General features: G+C 40.3%; 1 protein-coding gene across 1 annotated transcript in view; it reads right to left on the bottom strand.

The window, feature by feature from the left end:
* Positions 1-9,476, bottom strand: part of LOC105279808 (small conductance calcium-activated potassium channel protein) — a 54,440-nt gene extending 44,964 nt beyond the window's left edge. Inside the window, exon 1 of the mRNA XM_020031830.2 lies at positions 8,974-9,476. The gene's annotated coding sequence lies outside the window, so the exon portion shown is untranslated. The remainder of the gene's footprint in view (positions 1-8,973) is intronic.
* Positions 9,477-18,272: the final 8,796 nt, after the last annotated feature.

Raw genomic sequence — 18,272 nt, forward strand, 5'->3', positions numbered from 1 at the left:
TTACAAATTATTCAATTCGCGAACTTTGAAATATTGATGTATTGACTGATGTTACCGAAGACTATGAATCTGTTTGATCTTTCCCTTTAAAAAAGTGAGGTATTTTTGGCATCGGGCCCTTTGCAAACACATTGATATTCATTGTCTCATCTTATTGAAACCCAGAATATTTGCAATATTGGAAAATTTAGGGACGTTTTATTTAGGGTACAACTGGGAGCGTCATATTACTTCGCTATTGCTCCGTGTGTGTTTCAACGCCGTTTATTTCGTTCGCGCCCTCAACCGCACCGAAGTTTCGGCATCCGTCGTCGACGTGGTTTACTGTGTACACACGAGGTATATGCGCTTCGTAGACGTATATCTAACGTGTGATACATGTGACCTCGTTCGCTGAGCTTATTAAGACTGGCAATAAATTCGTGTCCCGTTGTAGGAACGATTACTGTGTTGTTTCTGCAGTACTCAGGAGCAATATTGCACGAGTGTCATGGACAGTGTTGTCACTCCGATCGATTGATCGCGGTCGCGTATCTTTCTTCAATCTCCGACCATTTTGTTTCAGTCGCATCCTTTTTTCCCTGTCGAATGTTCTACCATGTCGGCGAGCCCCGACAGAACGTCGATAAAAATAGGAAGCGCCAGACGAGAAGGATGGCCAAGAATATTATGCAGAATACGTTTTGATATCGCGAGCTAGAGCGGGATAGTTCACGTCGTGTGATCCCGAGGTGCACAGGAAAACGTGTACATGAAAGGAGTAATCCATCAAAATAATGCAAAAATACAAATGCTGGCTATACTGCAATATTTATATAATTTTATGCATTTCTATCGAATCGGAATAAAATTTGAAATAAAACAACATTTGATCAATCTAAATATCCAGAAACCACTGTTTCAGATAATATTCAGGATTATAAAATAAAATGCAGAGATATTAAAGATAACACATAATGTCATAATAATCATAGAACTGCACCGATGATATCAGGATACATATTTATTTCTGCCGATTGCGATAGTGATAAATGATAGCGATGCATTAAATTCCAATATGATGATTTATCGCTGTTTCTGACGTATCTTTATAACTAATGCAAATTGGACGATCCGTGCCGGGATATTAATAGAGAGTTTAAAAGTGCATAATTTAAAGAAACGTTTCAAAGCGTACGGGGCATAGAAGCTTCTCTTTTTATAACACCAGCCGCATATTTTATAATATCCACCCTTCGCTTCAAATAAACACGATATATATATAATCGATACACTAAATAATAATATATAAAATATAATAAATAACCGATATTTAATAAAAATAATGTAATAAACGCTCCGCTGGACCGTAGTACAAAAGCGCGCCAGCGCTTTATATTGCGCGCGCGAGATTTACGGCCAATCACGAGGCACCGGGGAATATTTCATAACTTGTGCGCGCGCGAATCGCGAGGTGTCAAAAAATCAATTCCACGTGCACGTCGCGACGGCAAAATCACGCGGTACCGCGCTGTCGGAGGCAAGCAAGAACTAATTATGATGCATCGGCATTTCGGTCGGGCGCGTCGATTATCGAGAATTCATTAAGGCGGGACGTTACACTTAGCTGCCGGTGTGGACGCGCCGTAATTATGCAAATCGAGTACACGTTGCGCCGGTTCAATGTCGACACGCTTCCGGCGTGATCTAGCACCGCGTGCCAAACCGGAAACTCGCGCGGGAGCCATCTTTTGAAGCATTCAAACGCTGCGGGAGTGATTATTACAAATTGCGACCATATGAAGGACCGTACGTCCGGCAAAGGGTCATAATTAATGAAATTATGCACGAAATGAAATGAGGTCATTTCAGGCGGCGCTGTTTATTCCCCTTTGTAATAGTAAAAAAACAAATTTTTGGCAATGTTAAGCGTTTTGTCGTTTTCCAAAAGGAAAACTACCTTGCCGGCGTTATGAGCGTTCCGACGAAAATTTATGGATATTTTCAGCTGCTTTGGCCGTAAAATGTGCCGCGTGCTGCTGCATGCTTAGCATGTATATTGCCGCTGAACCCTCTAACTATATAAGGCGTTTATCTTGAAACTCGCATAAGTACGTTCTGGAAGCTTGTTGTGTCAACTTCTTTCTATTTTTAGAGCAACTCCACGATTACGTGTTAAGAATCTATTTAAAGTATTGCAATTTTTTCCATCAATCGCGACGGATTAGACGCTTGTGTATAAAGCGCTTGTAATATTCGTCTTTAAGCATCGTATTAATTTATTACTTTGAATAAACGTATTTAAAAATTCGTTCAGTAAGCAGTTTGCAAGAAAGTTGCTTATCAATTGTATGATTCCGGATTGTCCCTGCGGGAAGACGTTAATTGATGCCGTTAAATTCGCACGGTAATTAGCAGATAACGGAAAATTACGTTACGGGAATTGCAATTACGTTTTGAGCCGCATAAAGTCGCCCGCGAAAAATTGCGCTAGTTTTTAAAGGTGGTCTTGTAACCGAGTGCCTTTGAGTAGCGACTCGTAAGAATTCTTTTGAAACTCTTTATTGCCGCGACACCGATGCCGCAATTTCTATGATAATGCAAAAGTTTGCAAGTATCAAAGTTTGAAAGATTCAGAGCTGCGAAAGGTCAACGCTTCCATGCAGCGTCTGTAAGTTACGCTATTTAAATTTACTGAAACATTCATTCCTATTATGGAAATGTTACCCTTAACAATCGCTCAGACTTCCTTTCACACGCAAGACGCTTTGTGAAATTTATGTGCGACGTATATCTCAAGATTAGCGATACGTAGCGTTGGGCTTTCAATGACAGCTTTCATCGAAGTATCGGTTAAACACACAATGAAAGTCTATAGACTTGTTAGATATTCTTACGTAATCCATTTGCATTATCGAAGCTTAATTCTTACATCTACACGCTGGCAAAACTTTCATTCGTTCATGAAAAGCACGTAAAACGTGGAAACATTAGTCATTTTTTAAATTGCTTGTCGTGAGAAAGAACGTTCGCCCAGCGAATCAACGAAAGATAGAACTCACAGGAAGAGTCAAAGAGAAACGCGACGATTTTGGGATACGTGATATTTGTGATTTTGGGACAGCGTGTAGCTAAACCGTACGCTGCATCACCGCGCCATTGTTGCTCTTGGCAGTCGACGAGTAAATGAAGTTCGTACAATTTAGCGACTACGCGCGAGAATACGGTGCCTCAGATCGTGTATATCGAGACGAGAGAGAGACGACTGATAAACGATTTATTATGACGTCGCAGCTCCGAAAGCCGGCTCCCAGCCGAGCGGACTCGAAATAAACGCTGGCGATCTTTAAGACCGCGAGCAACGTCACTTGCCATGGCGCGGTCGATACATACGGCTATAATCTGTTTAAAAAACCAAGCGGCGATTAATGTTTAATCGCGAATGGAGAGCCGTAATCGGAGCCCGAACCCGCGCCCATCCAGATTGTCTCGGTTAGTCGTAATAATTTAACGGCCGCGACCTTTCGCTGATTACACGTTCACGTGCGTGTCTGGGACACGCCATGAGGTACGGGGTTACTCTGTCCCTCGAGAGTCTCTTCCGTCCCATCATACGGTAAAAGATAATAGACGCTCGAAGGTGAATTTAGACATCGTAAAGATAATATCGGAAGGGAACATTGTGATCCTTCGAGAAATGCCTACATATAAACCCTCGTGTGAAACTTATAAGGTAAATCATTTAACGAACATGAACTCGAATGAATGAAAGCCCTTTTGGGTAATTATTCACGATATTCACGATATTCACGATATTCTGATCGTATTCGTACGGTGATTATGTGTGCATGAGGATGAGTCATATAAAATCCCAATGCGTCATATTTATTTTACGATTTACGTGTAAACCGAAATAATCTATACAACACATACATCTATAAAAGCTTGCAGCGATATTGCAACAACGTTGTTGCGATGTTGCAACGTTGCTGCAAACTTCTGTGTAAGAAATGATCCAGGGTACATAATTACGCAAAGATAATTATATTTATTTTGCTATTATTTTAAATCTGTGAATAAATCTTAAATTATTAAAAATGCTTCTAAACTATAGCGATTATTGTACGATTAATAAATGTTTTAACCATATAAACTGAAGACAACTGTTTCTTATTAATCCCTTATTTATTGTTGTCTTCTCAAGCTAAATTATGTTAAAGTATTAAAATTTGTTTAAAAAGAAATAATTGTTTTTACGACATTGATGCGTTTTCAGAGATTATGGACTATAAAGATTATGGTTCTCTCAGCAACTAGCAGATTTTTTATTTTCCCTATAATTACCGGATTATGTTGTTAACGATAAGAATATTACCGCTTCCCGAAGCAAAGGCGACGCAACACGTATACGTGCCCTCCATTTACAACATGTGCACGCGAACCTTCTATTTGCGACGTGAGCTTAACGACTTAAAGAGCTTAAAGAGAGACTCCCACCGACATATCCAATGATCTCCGCCGTTGTTATGTAATACCGCGCGACACAATTGAGTCAGAGGGATTGGTCCTTTTGAGTTGTAACATGCGAAACAGGGAAATCGATATATCCGCGATCTGAGCGGAACGATATACTCATCTTTCGCAAATATATCGCGAAAAGCTCGGTTTCCCGATTCGAAACGATGTTTTAACGAGATTGCACCGATTAAAATATGTATTCTGACACACTTCTATAGATTCATAGCCACGGGCTCGAGCTTTTGTCGCTGCTATTGCAAAACAACGTAACAGAATAGAATGCAATGTCGTGCACATTGTAATGCATGGGAAAACGAGATCGATACGCGAGACGCGACTCAAAACGTGCCATCGCGGAAAGATCTTTGGTACACATCGTTAACATCGATGAAAACGCGATCGCGCGTTCGTCACGATCGTCGTTGCGCAAATATAGCTTGGAACGCGGTAGAAGATACGGCGAGAATCCGCACTCGTCTGCTTGCACGGAACTTCTAACCGTCGAAAAATTTCAGACGCTCCAAATCATCTTGAGCTTCGGGATAGCAATATACCGTTCGGAAAGACTTAAAGCCCGACATATCCGATTCGATCGCTTGTAGCTTGCACGAACTATCTCCGGTGCTCCGACATTTCATTTCAAGAAAGTCTAAAGAAAATCGCGTCGAACAAATCCGTCAATAAATCAAAGACGAGATCGAACTTTTCGAATACCTCGGATAAGGAAATATTTGTAATGGAATAACGACGAACTGGCACGTATGCAAACTCGTGTAAAGTACGTTGGAGCACGTGAGACATTCGAGGCCTGTCGAGTTACGAGGCTTTCAAGGGAATTCGAAGCAAAATGTATAGCTGTAAATTAGTCGAGATGGCTGAGCAGGAAGAAACAGTAGCTCCGCGCCAGATTTTCGCGTGTCAACGTCTTTCAGTATTTGACTCCCTCGTGCTCCCTTTTCATCCTGTCGAGCACACTGCATCCGCTGGGCCTTTCATGCCGAGAGCTCCAGGGAAAAAAGGAAGTCCTCTCCGGACGCGGCAACCGCGGTATAAATAAATGCGCAACCAGGTAGCGCGAATCGCATTTCGCCGTTTTATGAATTCCACGGAGTGCCTCGTGAAAGGGTTAAATCGGGAAACTCCAATTTCATTCCCTCTCTGCGAGTTTTATATATTTACGAGAATATCGTTAGAATTGCGGATTATTAGAAAGAAAATTAGCTAGTGATAGCAAAGATCAAAATGTGTTACTTATGCGCAAAAATAACCAGAACATGCTGTTTTAACATTTTTTAATACGATCGTAATTTGCGATTCAAGAGCCTTGGAAAAGACTTTACCTTAACAAATTTTTTCGATATTCATGAGACACGTGTTCCGAGTTTCTCGCTCGCGCGATCTACTTTTTGTTGAAAAATTCTGTATTTTCTGCATAATGCTCGCGGGAACACGAAATTGAAAAGTACTCGTGCAATCGTGAAAGATGCATCGTATTGCCTTGAGCAAAGGGTACAGCGTTATAACGCAGCTCGATAAAAGTCTAACGACTGCCACGATGGATAATAGAATTCACAATGAATAGCGGAAAAACCAGCGCGGATGCTTTTCTGCAATTGCTAACGTAGCTCACACACACGAAGAGTAGGAAAACCGGCGGCAAATAGTTTACAAACGGGAACGGGAACGATAATCATCTCGTGCACGACCTGCTTCGCTGAATGGAGTCGCCGAACAGAGCGCACCTTCGTCTGCGAAGTTCGTTAGTTTAAAATTCTTCTTACTTAGAAAAATTGGAAGGCCTTTTTTAATTCTTAAGATTAAACCGTTACTACAAACTGCAAACGAGCGTTTTTTAAAGTAACGTAGAGGATTACGAATGTATACTTAAACGCGAATTGACTAAATTGCAGTCCATTAATGCAAATTATTCATGTGTATATAGAACTATGTGTAAATACGGTAAAAGAGATAACGATTATTATTATCTATAAACAGGCTTAAACGCTAAGCGTTAATTACTTCGAAAAATAACGCAAGAAGTTTTGAAAAATAAATCACTGAATCAAACCTTTGTTAAATTTGCGTTGAAAATTCTTGTCACACGTAATTTTTGCTTTTCTTGCTTGTAACGCGCAAAAAATTTTAACTGAGAGAGATCATGAGCGTAAAGAAGAATGATAGGTCGTTAATTTCGCGGTGAAACGCACCCTATGCCGTGATAACTTGTGTTCGAGAGACGCAGAGGGTGGAAAGATGTATCGATAAGTGGAATGAATGGAGTTTTTACGGGCCTGCTCCTGTTCTCCGTCCTAGAAAGCAAAGAAAAAGGGTGTCTGGCATCTAGTATCGTCGGAACAAATGGGAGATATATTTTTTGGAAAGAATGTGACTCGTATAATAAACGTAACAATAGGAAACAGCCACATATAATATTAAAAAAGCTACATTCAAGTAATGCAACGATACGTATACATTCCCAAATCGGCCTTCGAAATGATGCGACAGCCTGCTGATGAGCAATATTAATTTTTGAATACGCAAATCTTACAAACAATTCTTTAATTCAGCTCGCCGAGATGAGGAGCGGAAATTAAATCGGAAATAAATTCGACGGACTGAGAGAGCGAATTAAAAAGGGATTGGATGGACGGAAATTAAATTGTGAAACCTAGAGCATTTTGTCAATAGCTCCGCGCGGTGCCAGGTGCAACGACCTCAGGTGTAACGTAATGCACTGTCGGATAACTCCGTCTTTATGCCGCTATATTTGACTCGGAGAGGTCGCCGAACGACGAGCGGACGCGTCCCATAATTCTTTCCCCGATTCGTCAATTCGTTCATTTATGTCGACGGCCGCGGGAATTATGCAGCGCCAATTTTGCGCGGTCATCCCGCGCGAAAGGATATCGACCCGCGATGCCGTTCCGAAACAACCCTGAGCGGGATTAACGCCCTGGCTTCACCTACGAACGACTGGCTCGCGATGATAGCACGCGACTTGAAATAGTCTTGAAAAATGTCTGGATGGCTACTTCATTTTTCTTCGGAAACCTATGCTCTTAGTTTTGATGGTTAAAGTCGAGTATTTTTCTCCCGGCGGGGAGATTTCGCGAATAAAGGAGCGAACGATGAGTTTCGGGAGTATCGGGCGTTCGTACTTTTTTTACTCGGCGAGCAAAGTAAGGAGAAATCGATAAGTGCATTCAGCGTGGTGAGAGACGGACAAGCTCCACGATACCACCAACCACCGAAGCGAGTCTCCAGGGTAATCGACCTCGAAATCATTGCCAGAGCATTCCCCGGCTAGACACTAACCTACGACCGCGCGTTTATTTTTCCTCGCTGGGGTATTACGTGACTCGGACTATCGGCCATCGCGTAATCGATTCTCGCCGATCATCGGCACTATTAATCACCCGGTACAGCGCCCGAATTTCTCTGGGGTCTAGTAACTGAGGAGCGACCCAGAAATAGCCGCGGCAAGCCAATAAAAATTACACATGACTCGGTTATCGCATCAGGCGGACACTTGACGCGGAATTCGCGTGAAAAACACGCTATTACGGACTTCTGCGTTTCGCCGGCACAGCAGTACAGGTTAAGACTATAGTTTATATATTCTCTGGCAACATCACGCCTAGTGTGCTTAAATTTTGACAGAGAATGACAGGCAGCACACTCTCGAGCAAGATAGCCAAAAGCAAGAGCCAACCTAGAGCCAACGCAATCCGATGCGAAAGTCCACTTGCGCGGAAGTCACGTGTTTGCTGAAAAGCTTCTGCACTCTCAAGAGCGACTCTCGAGAGTAAGACCCTTCAGCAAAAACGAAAATCGGAATGATTCTCTATATTTATTGAGGAAGTTCTCAACTGGAAAATTACGATGTTGGCAATAAAAGTCTAGCTCTCGACTGATATAATTACGTTTCGATAATGCAATTAAGGTGATAAACAACATTAACGTTCTACACTAAAAACAACGTCGTAGAACAGGCTTAACGGAATTTCCGTCATCGATCGATACAGCAAACGAACATACGAGATCATAAAAAAGAGTTAAGAGAAAAAGAAGCCAAGGGGTGACAAAATGACGGATCATGCGAATAGCGATTGATGGTACTCTTCACACTGACATCACGTTTGATCAATAATCTTCGCAGTGAAGTGGTAAACAAGTAGAAAAGTAGAAAAGACTGCTCGCACATCGAGTTACAGAGAGTTACGTCAGAAGACTGACGATTTAAGAGCACGAGTTTATGCACGCCTACGGACATCTCCGTCAACATTATTGGAGTCGGAGAACTGATCCTGCCGTAATGAAGCTGAAGTCGAAGCTCAGGACAATTCGCAAGTTCCCTGAAACTTCGTAAGCAACTCCGTCCTACTTGCAATAGAGAAAGAAAGAAAGAGAGAGAAAGATAGAGAGTGCAGCGGGGTGAAAGTTACGCGTGGCAGCGCGATCGTTGAACCCTCTTACCTTTAACGTCCCCTCGCGCCGGGGTGACGGCAGCACGCAGCCACGTTCATCCCGCCGCGTTGCATCGCCGCCCTTCCTCTGCCGCTCTCCGCCGTAACGTTGGCCGCGACGATGCGTCGACCGGTTCCTCACCCGCGAGCTCACCCCGGTCCCCCGGAGTTCAAGGCGCGCACAAGACACGGGGCGAGCCGCGCGGTAACATAATAACTCGCGCAACGGGGTTGACGCTCTTCCACCCTCTCCTCCCTCCTCGCGCGAACGGACGCACACACCGCGTGCGACGTGATCGGGCCACCCCCGCGGACCACCACCGGCGGCTCGCGCGCAGAAAAAAAAAAAGAAAACCCGTGAAGGCGGGGGAGGAAAGAAAGAGAGAAAGAGAAATAGAAAAAAGAGATAGAGAGAGAGGGAGAGAAAACAGAGCAACGCGCGCGTGGTTGTCGGACGAGCCGGCGGCCGACGAGACACACCACGACGGACTGGAAACGAGGGTAGAAACGTGGTTGCCGTCGCTACGCCCTCGTGCGCCGTCGGCCGGCTTCGGTGCGCTCCGTCGAGCCGCGTCGTGTCCGCGAGCGGCCTCAGGGCCGTCGCACTCGCCTGTGGCGCCATTGGGGTCACGTGCGGCGCGACGCGAGGGTGGAGCACAGAGGGATAGGTTTTGCACCCGCTGCACGCTGCAATTCCCAATCCGCGCGCACGCGGTCACCGGCTTTTCGGAGCGCCGTTCCGCGGTGTATCGATTATTGACTCCGACATGCAGCGTTCGATCTCTAGATTTCCCCGAGAAAATTTTAACACTCGATTTCGGAGCGGAGATGGGTAAAAATAGACGCGTGGCGGAGAGCGTGCGGCGTTTAGAATCGCTATGTCGCGGGGTGTCTTGGAATCTAATCTTTTTAGGACGAACGCTTTCGACATCTTTTAACAGATTCAGATTTTGAAGCTTTTAACGAAAATAAGTAGCAACACGGGTGTAAACACCCAAAAGCACAATTTAAAACGCGAGACGTCAAACTTTCCAAGATTCCGAAAAGTTATGTAGTTTCAGTGATTTAAAGTTTGGATAACTAATAGAGAAAAGTTGTTCTAAAATGTTTCAGAAAAGTCTTATATCACCACAGTTCAGTGAGTTCAGTGAGTCAACAGATTTTGAAAGAATGATGAAACTTTTGCGGATAACGTCCCCACTGTTGTCATCTATTTCCATTAAACTTATCGAAAAAGATATGTTCTGATCCAGTGATTGATTAGCCTGATTAACGCGGATTTTATCGTGAGAGAGCTCATTGGCTAGAAAAAATAGACGCAACGAGAATATCGCGCACGAGGATATCGATCCTCGTTCCGGACTGCTTTTGCAGTTCACTTTGCCTCATGATTAATCCAGCAATTGCCATCCTTAATTTAAGCACTGGAGTCTGCAATAATATTATCCCTTACTTTCCTGTGTGTGCACAGATCGATCGAAAGCATTATTGCTATATTGATTTCAACAAATAGTCCAGGCGCAGGAGGAACGTCAGACAGAAGAATATCGATTTTGTAATATCTATGTTCTCCTGTCGCACTATTATAATCTTCACTTTCGATATTTCAATCTTTTAATATAAATCCATATTTACACGATGTATTTTCATATAAATTATAAATAATAATTCAAATTTATAATTTCGTATTATTTTCTAAATTGCATTTACATGACATAATTACATTATCAGTCACACCTGACAATAATAATAATTCGTGCGCGAAAGCTTCGACGAAAGCTCACTGTAACACGGTTTTACAAAATTACTGCATAATCGTTTCAAAATAATGACATTGTATTAACATTTTTGTAAGGCGTTGTTTCCCTCTCGCCAGCGATATAATTCCGTAAAATTAATTAATGTACTGCTGAGTAATTACGAGCGCATGCGAGGCCACTATAAACCCACGTGCAGACCGAATGCGATTACGGTGTATGCCATAAATAATATCTCCGACGTGGCCAGCGTTATCATGGCGTAACGGAAGATTTCCCGACGGAATTCCGCAGCTCTCGAAAGACGGAATCAGCCGCAAATATTCGCTTTATCGCGTGTCCTGCTCATTCTTCTGAAAACGGATTAACCCACTGTTGCAAGTTAATTCGTCCCCTCCCCCATCTTCCGAAACAACAATTTTCGTAATGCTTCCTCATCCCTTCGAAATTGCCCGTGATATCGCGATAATTCTACTGACGTTCTTTATTAACTTGTACGGGATACCACGTTCTCTCAACGTTACAATGTGCGGTAAAATCCAGTTTTAATTGGATTGAATACCACGTTGTTCTTAACTCTTCCGCTTCCACATTATGCCGTTTGCAGAGTGGATTTTCAATCCACTTGAAAATGCGAGAATCTTTTATTCATCTACATTTTCGCATTTGACAGGAACGATTAATTCTTGATGTGAAAATTTATTATACAAATGTAAAAGTTCAAGATCGGAATGACTGTAGTGTCCGAAACGAATACACGGTCTGGCAAAGCCTCGAAAAACATTCTCTGCAATTGTTTTGGGCGTGAAAAATGTTACTATAGGGATAAAGATCAGGAGACAGCATTTATATTATTTCACAGCGTTTGGCGCCAGCACGTGGAGCTTTTTTGATGGAGAGATAATTCTTTTTTCTTTTTTATGCCACTCCCGTAGTAGTATTTTTTATATCTCTTCGATCAAGAGACACTTTAAATTTTTGATAAATTGAAATTCACGCTTCCACGCACGACAAAGAATTTCAATTGAAACGTTTTCGACCGATGTTAGAACAAACATATGACATATCGTAAATCGATATTAATTACAACGATCGATTTTATGGCGATGCAGGCGACAGACAAGAATCACAATTTTGCAAGTCAACTCAACAGTTTACGAATGCCGAGATAAATTGCTCATGAGACACATTTCGCGATAACTCATCACGCGTTTATTTCACAATAGTTCTGCAAACAATATCCAACAAATTTCCTTCATCACGCTAACAATTCTTTCCGCGAAACGAATTGTCATCTATCGTGTTTTTACAAATTGACATACTCTAGATTCCTCCGTGCGAACGTGACAAACAAAATTTCTCGCAATATCTTCATCTGGACAGTAATAATAAGCGTGTTTCTTGTCATCACATTCATAAAAAAGAGCCATCAGACATTTAGAGCACGAGTCTCTTATCATCGCAGCCATTTTTCATACGTAATGAACGCGGCACTAACATACTCCGCGATGTTTTCCTTCTGCGATATCCTGAAAATATCGCGTTTCAAATTTTCAGTTTATTCAACTTCAGTATACGTCAACTGTTTCGTAAACGTGCAATTGTTATGAAATATTGGCGAATTTAGCTCCTTGTATTCAATGAAACGAGTGCTCAAGAACTCTCGAACCTGGGCAAATCGGACTACCCACCCTTGTAAGCAGTATCATGATACCGCGCACTTCTAATGATCTCTCTCTTCGTCGTCGACGTCATCGTTACGAACGCAACACTGTTGCCGTATACTCGTACGATTTGCTGGGTCGTCATGACAACGTAAACTCAAAAATACACGCCTAGCGGAATAGATTATTGCACGTTACGTAGTTGGAGTCGTAGCTAAAGTCGTAACTAAAGACATGCGGACAATGCGTCGCCAAGAAAATTATACGATCCATGTTCTCAGAATATATTTAGCTAGAAGACTGCCCAGTCCTAATGATTCTCAGCTTTAATTTTCTTTTTTGAAGAAATCAGTTGAATCCTCAAAAAGCTTCTTTCTTTATCTAATTAAAATTAGTATAAAACTGTTAAAATACATGATCCATGCTCTTGCAGCAGCTTTAGCATCAAGAAACTAATTATTCTAATCTGCATTTGTTATAGAAAAGAGTAGAACCTTGATTTGGAATCTGCTTTTCTGAATCTGAATCTGACTTATGTGAAAATAGCCTCCGAGAAAGACACAAACAGGATCTATACACATCTGTTCCTATTTCACGTACTTTGTGCACGATGATCACGTATGAGAGCTATCAACGCTACAACAAAGTTTTCACATAATCCTGCAATTCTCTCATCTTAAATTCAATTTCTCTCTTTGCCACCTAAACGCCAAAGAGTATTCGATGTATCTTCGCAGTCACAAGATGCGGCGAGGAGGAAAAGAACGCCGGGTGGCCGCCATTGTGCGAAAGTTCAGTGGAAAAGGCGAACTCGGCGCAAGCCGAGATCACGAAAACTTTCGACAGTTCTTGGGAAGATATACGAAATCGCCTTGCGAAAAAGTCGAAGAAAAATGGAGGAGTGTCGCCCATTTCTCTCAGGTAGACCGAGAAACTCCGCCTTTGCCTTGGAAGAAGGCACGGATTAAGTTATTAAAAAGATGCTCAGAACCGCCGGAAACTAACGCACTTCCCGTCAGCTGCAGACGTTTTGAAATATAAAGATGACTTCTCGCTTCGGAGAAAACTTCAAGTTCGAGAATTCTCTACATAATTTTGTTTGTAAAAATTACATACATAAGATCCAATAATTAGGACAATGTGAAATGTTTCTGAAGTAAGTAATGACATTTTTGAAGAATGTTACTTGACTTTCTTTTCAAGCTAAAGCAATAAACTACAAAGAAACACGAATTTGTTAATTATTTTTGAATAGGACGACATATTTCTATAAATAGGATTTAGTAATAAGATTTATAAAAAGAATTTATCGTTCCTGCGAAACGTTCTTACAGAAACAAAATTCTAAATGAAAATTCTGGACGTGAATGTGAAATAATTTAATATTTTCATAATTTAATATTAATATTATAATATTTCATGCTTTTTTCCTCTCATTTCCATTTTGTATTTTTATCTATGCCCGGGCACGATTATTTCTCGGTATGTTTAATATCTCGCACAAGAATCTTAATAGGAAAAATTTAAATCTGTTGTACAGCGTTATCGCAAACAAGGTCCTATTTCCGGTGTTAAACCTTCGACGGGCATCGGTTCTATTTTGACACGAGGTAAATTAATACCGGTGCGAGCTTAAGTCGGGCTTTCTAGGGTGACGATAAGTCACGCATGTATACCGGTGTTCGCGATGTTATCGCGTTACATTTCATAAGACTGGATCACACCACGCGTCTTTACTAGCTACTAACACGCTAGTTCACTACTAAAAAGCATCATATAATTTAGACGCTCGGCGAACGGACTTGCCGTCTGCTCACAGTACGCAACATGCAGCAGAACTAATATATCGCTGCTTTCATTTAAAAGTTTCGTTGATTAATTTCGGTTTTCCTAGTTAGTTAATTAGACATCTCCTCCGCAATTTACTCATTGCTCAGCCAACTATTCAAACTGAGCTTTTGAAGCTAAAGCTACATAACTCTTTCAGTTAAATTTCTATTATTGAGAGAGAGAGATGGAAACTCATAACGGCAGAGTGCGAGAATCCTATAAATTCTATGAACAATTAATAGACTGCAGATGTTAAAACTTAGAATTTACAATTTCAATTAGCAAAATTAACATTTGAACAACATTTAAAGACATCTCAAAACGAAAACGAAACTTGCTAAGATGCTACTAACATTTTTCGCACTTTAGAGTCTTATTCTCACAATAAAAACTAAATAAACGATAAGAGACCCTTTCTACACTCTCAGAAATGACTAATAGAATTATTCTGAAACGGTAACATAGTTGAAAATTATACACGTATGCGTATCTTTACTTGCATAAATTGGCTTAAATGAGAAAGCATGTATTTACGACATCTGATAACACTTTCTTCCCCTCAATAAAATTACCAGATCCTGCACCAGGCACCACGTATATATAGTATATATTCTCCAAGTAGTAACAAAGCATCATGTAAACCAGGCTGTAGGCAGCGAGGTAGGTCAGTGCCCTGGCCGTGATACCGAGATACGAGCGTGGATAGGACACACGCGAGGCACTAAGGGCGAATTTGCCCCGAGCACGCCGCAATCCAGCACGTGCATTCCGAACCGCATATATGCACTCGCGTGATTCCGCAGTCCGCAATAAGTGAATTCGCGTTCTACTCATTTGCCCCCGAAAGCCATCACCGTCCTGACCGACAAACATCCCTATCGGCATATCGTGCGTTCGAGTATATCGATAGTGTTTTTACTAATGTGTGTTTACTGATTTGCTTCTGCTAATGGATTGTTGCAATAGAAGTCTTTTTTTACATATGACAAATTATATTTTCCTACTTGGCCTATGCAAGTATAAGAGGTTTTAAGTGTTCCGTGCGTGTATTTGCAATATTAAGACAGTGTCCGTTCGAAATATAATAAAATCGTTATATCTTGAAAGCTCGGAAATTGGATTCAATTGAATGCTGATTTATAATTACTTATTACGCAGCATCTTCATTATCCTGCTACAATTATTCATTGCAAACAACACTGTATATTGATGCTTGTTGAAATTCAATAAATAACCAATTATTTATCGTCTGATAATTTTAATGACACTTATTACCGGAATAAGATAATAATATAATAAGTGTATAAAATACAAATGAAATATACGTATTTAAAGAAAAGGGATTGCTATTTAATATATATTCTATAATAATTTTTCATAATTTCATTTTTAAAAATCAGTCATATAAATCTCCAATTAATTAAAAAATATACACGTAAAAGGAATTAGCTATATTATATATTATACAAATAATTAAATTTGGAAACAAATTTACGCACACACGGACACGTGTATTTCTTTGTTTCTATTCTTCCGAAAATAAAAGAAATATTTGATCACAGTGGCGGAAAAGGGTTTTCCCCAATAATCATGACAAATATAATATCGTAACTATGTGAAGATCCAAAAGGGTTGAAACATTCACGTGTCGCACGCACGATTAAATTTCAACGGACGATTATTGTTCGGATAACCACAAAGATTGACGTAGAACACGAGTTAAACGGATTTGATTGACGTTACAAATATTGTTTTCTATACATATCCCGCGGCATTTTGTATGAGTATTTCGAATCGATTAAGAATTTATTGCAGATTTTGATATTAGGGCATAATACTGATTGTGAGTAGCAGTTAGGCCGAACAAAACAAACTATACGACGTAGAAAGATATCGATCTCTGTTACGTCATGTTATTCATTCAACCGCCAATCATACTCAATTCAAGAGGGAACCAAGGGAGTTTATTTAATCTTTTAAGAAGGATAAAATATTAATCAGGTAGGGCTAGGATAGTTGATTAGAATGAGGGATAACACTCATTCTATTTTAGACGTATTAGGGGAAAAAGGTGCTGAAATCACGATGGAATAAAGCAGAGAAATATCATATTGTGAGTTACTACAGCCCGTGCTTATATATTTATCTTACATATCATACCATTTAAAAAAACGAAGTTGACCTTTATATGACCTCTACGCGTCCACCTAATAAAAAACTAATTAAAACAAATTATGTGTCCCTCGAAACCATGCAAGTTTGGTCTGACACATTTTTTTCTATCACCAATAACAGCCGAGATATTCAGGTGGCCTGTTTTAGGTGCCTCACCCTGTATATTTATACTTTTATGTCATTTATATCATATGTTCAGTTTTACAATAAATTGTATATTACGAAAAGATTTTTAATTTTTCTAAATTTCTGGGAATATACAATTATACTATTACTTATTAATTTTTACTTATTAATGTTTCAACGTGAACAAGGAATTTGAACAAGATGAAAAAAAGCGTCCTTTGGTTTTTAATCGATTAACATATTGAGACCTTCGTACGTGGATTTAAATCTTGTTTTAGATCTAAATTACACCGCATTACACCGTTGCAAATTATGGATTAAGAGTTTCTCGGGCAACTGCATTTGCAGTCAAGCAAACGATAATTCCTAGACAATGGAATGAAATTTAATCATATCGGATACCGAAACATCATGATACTAAAATTCTACTTTGTATGTATTTTACAAAAACTTTTTCAGCGGAGATTTTCCAGTAAAGCTTCAATTACATTCTAAGTAAATTTAACTAAAATTCCTTTATTATCGCTAAACATCAGAATGACATCCATTGTATCGTCGTATCGCGGTTAATCTATTATTATTGATCCGTAGTGCATTAATTAGTAATGAGACACGCGAGGAAGACGTAATATGCAACATTTACCGCGCAAAGTAAATGCACTTTATTACTTGTGTAAGGTACATATTGAATACATTATTTATATTATTTATATTAAGGGCAATACGCACGAGTCATTATGGACACTGATTAATTCATGGAATGGCTTATCTCCAGGGCCACGATCAATCACGACTGAAAATCGTGGCATGGGATAATAATGATGTATAGTAGTAATCACGTCATTATCATTCACATTTACGCCACAATCAAAGCGCTTCTTACAGAGATAACCATAAAGGTCAAAATAAGAATAATTTTCTGCGATTTATAGACGATTTATAGATAAAAGTTCACACAGAGATAAGAGCAGAAAATATTATATTGGGTCGTCCGGAAAGTTCGTGCCGATTTTTAATAGATGGCGTTGAAACATGTCTGAATATATCAATGTTATTGAAAACATACGATTTATATACATATGCTTAAAGGTGACATTTCAACGCATCTTTAGGAAAAAAGTTGTTTCAGATAAATTGATTCGTGTCAGTTTTGTACTCTTTTGAAGATGGAAGAAAACAAAGAACATTTTAGACACTTGATGCTTTTCTATTACCGGAAAGGCAAAAATGCCTCACAAGCAACAAATTCGATATGTTCTGTTTACGGAGAAGGCGCTTTAGCTGAAAGAACCGTACGTAAGTGGTTCGCTAAGTTTAGAGCTGGTGATTTTAACCTTAAAGACCAAGAACGCTCGGACAGACCCTCTACTACTGATGATGACCAAATCAAGACACTGATCGAGAATAACCCGCGCTACACGACACGTGAATTAGCAGAGATACTGAAAATATCGAAAACCACTGTCCACGATCATGTAGTGAAGCTTGGTTACGTAAGTCGCTATGATGTATGGGTTCCGCATAATTTGGCCGAAAAAAATTTAATGGATCGCATTTTCATCTGCGACTCACTGTACAAGCGCAACGAAAACGTACCATTTTTGAAGCAATTAGTGACGGGTGACGAAAAATGGATCATTTACAACAATGTAGAACGAAAAAGATCCTGGGGTAAGCGAAATGAACCAGCATTAACCACTTCGAAAGCCGGCCTTCATCCAAAAAAAGTCATGCTCTGTGTCTGGTGGGATTGGAAA

Source organism: Ooceraea biroi, chromosome 7 (genome assembly GCF_003672135.1).
Source record: "Ooceraea biroi isolate clonal line C1 chromosome 7, Obir_v5.4, whole genome shotgun sequence".
In the NCBI taxonomy this organism is placed as follows: Eukaryota; Metazoa; Arthropoda; class Insecta; order Hymenoptera; family Formicidae; genus Ooceraea; species Ooceraea biroi.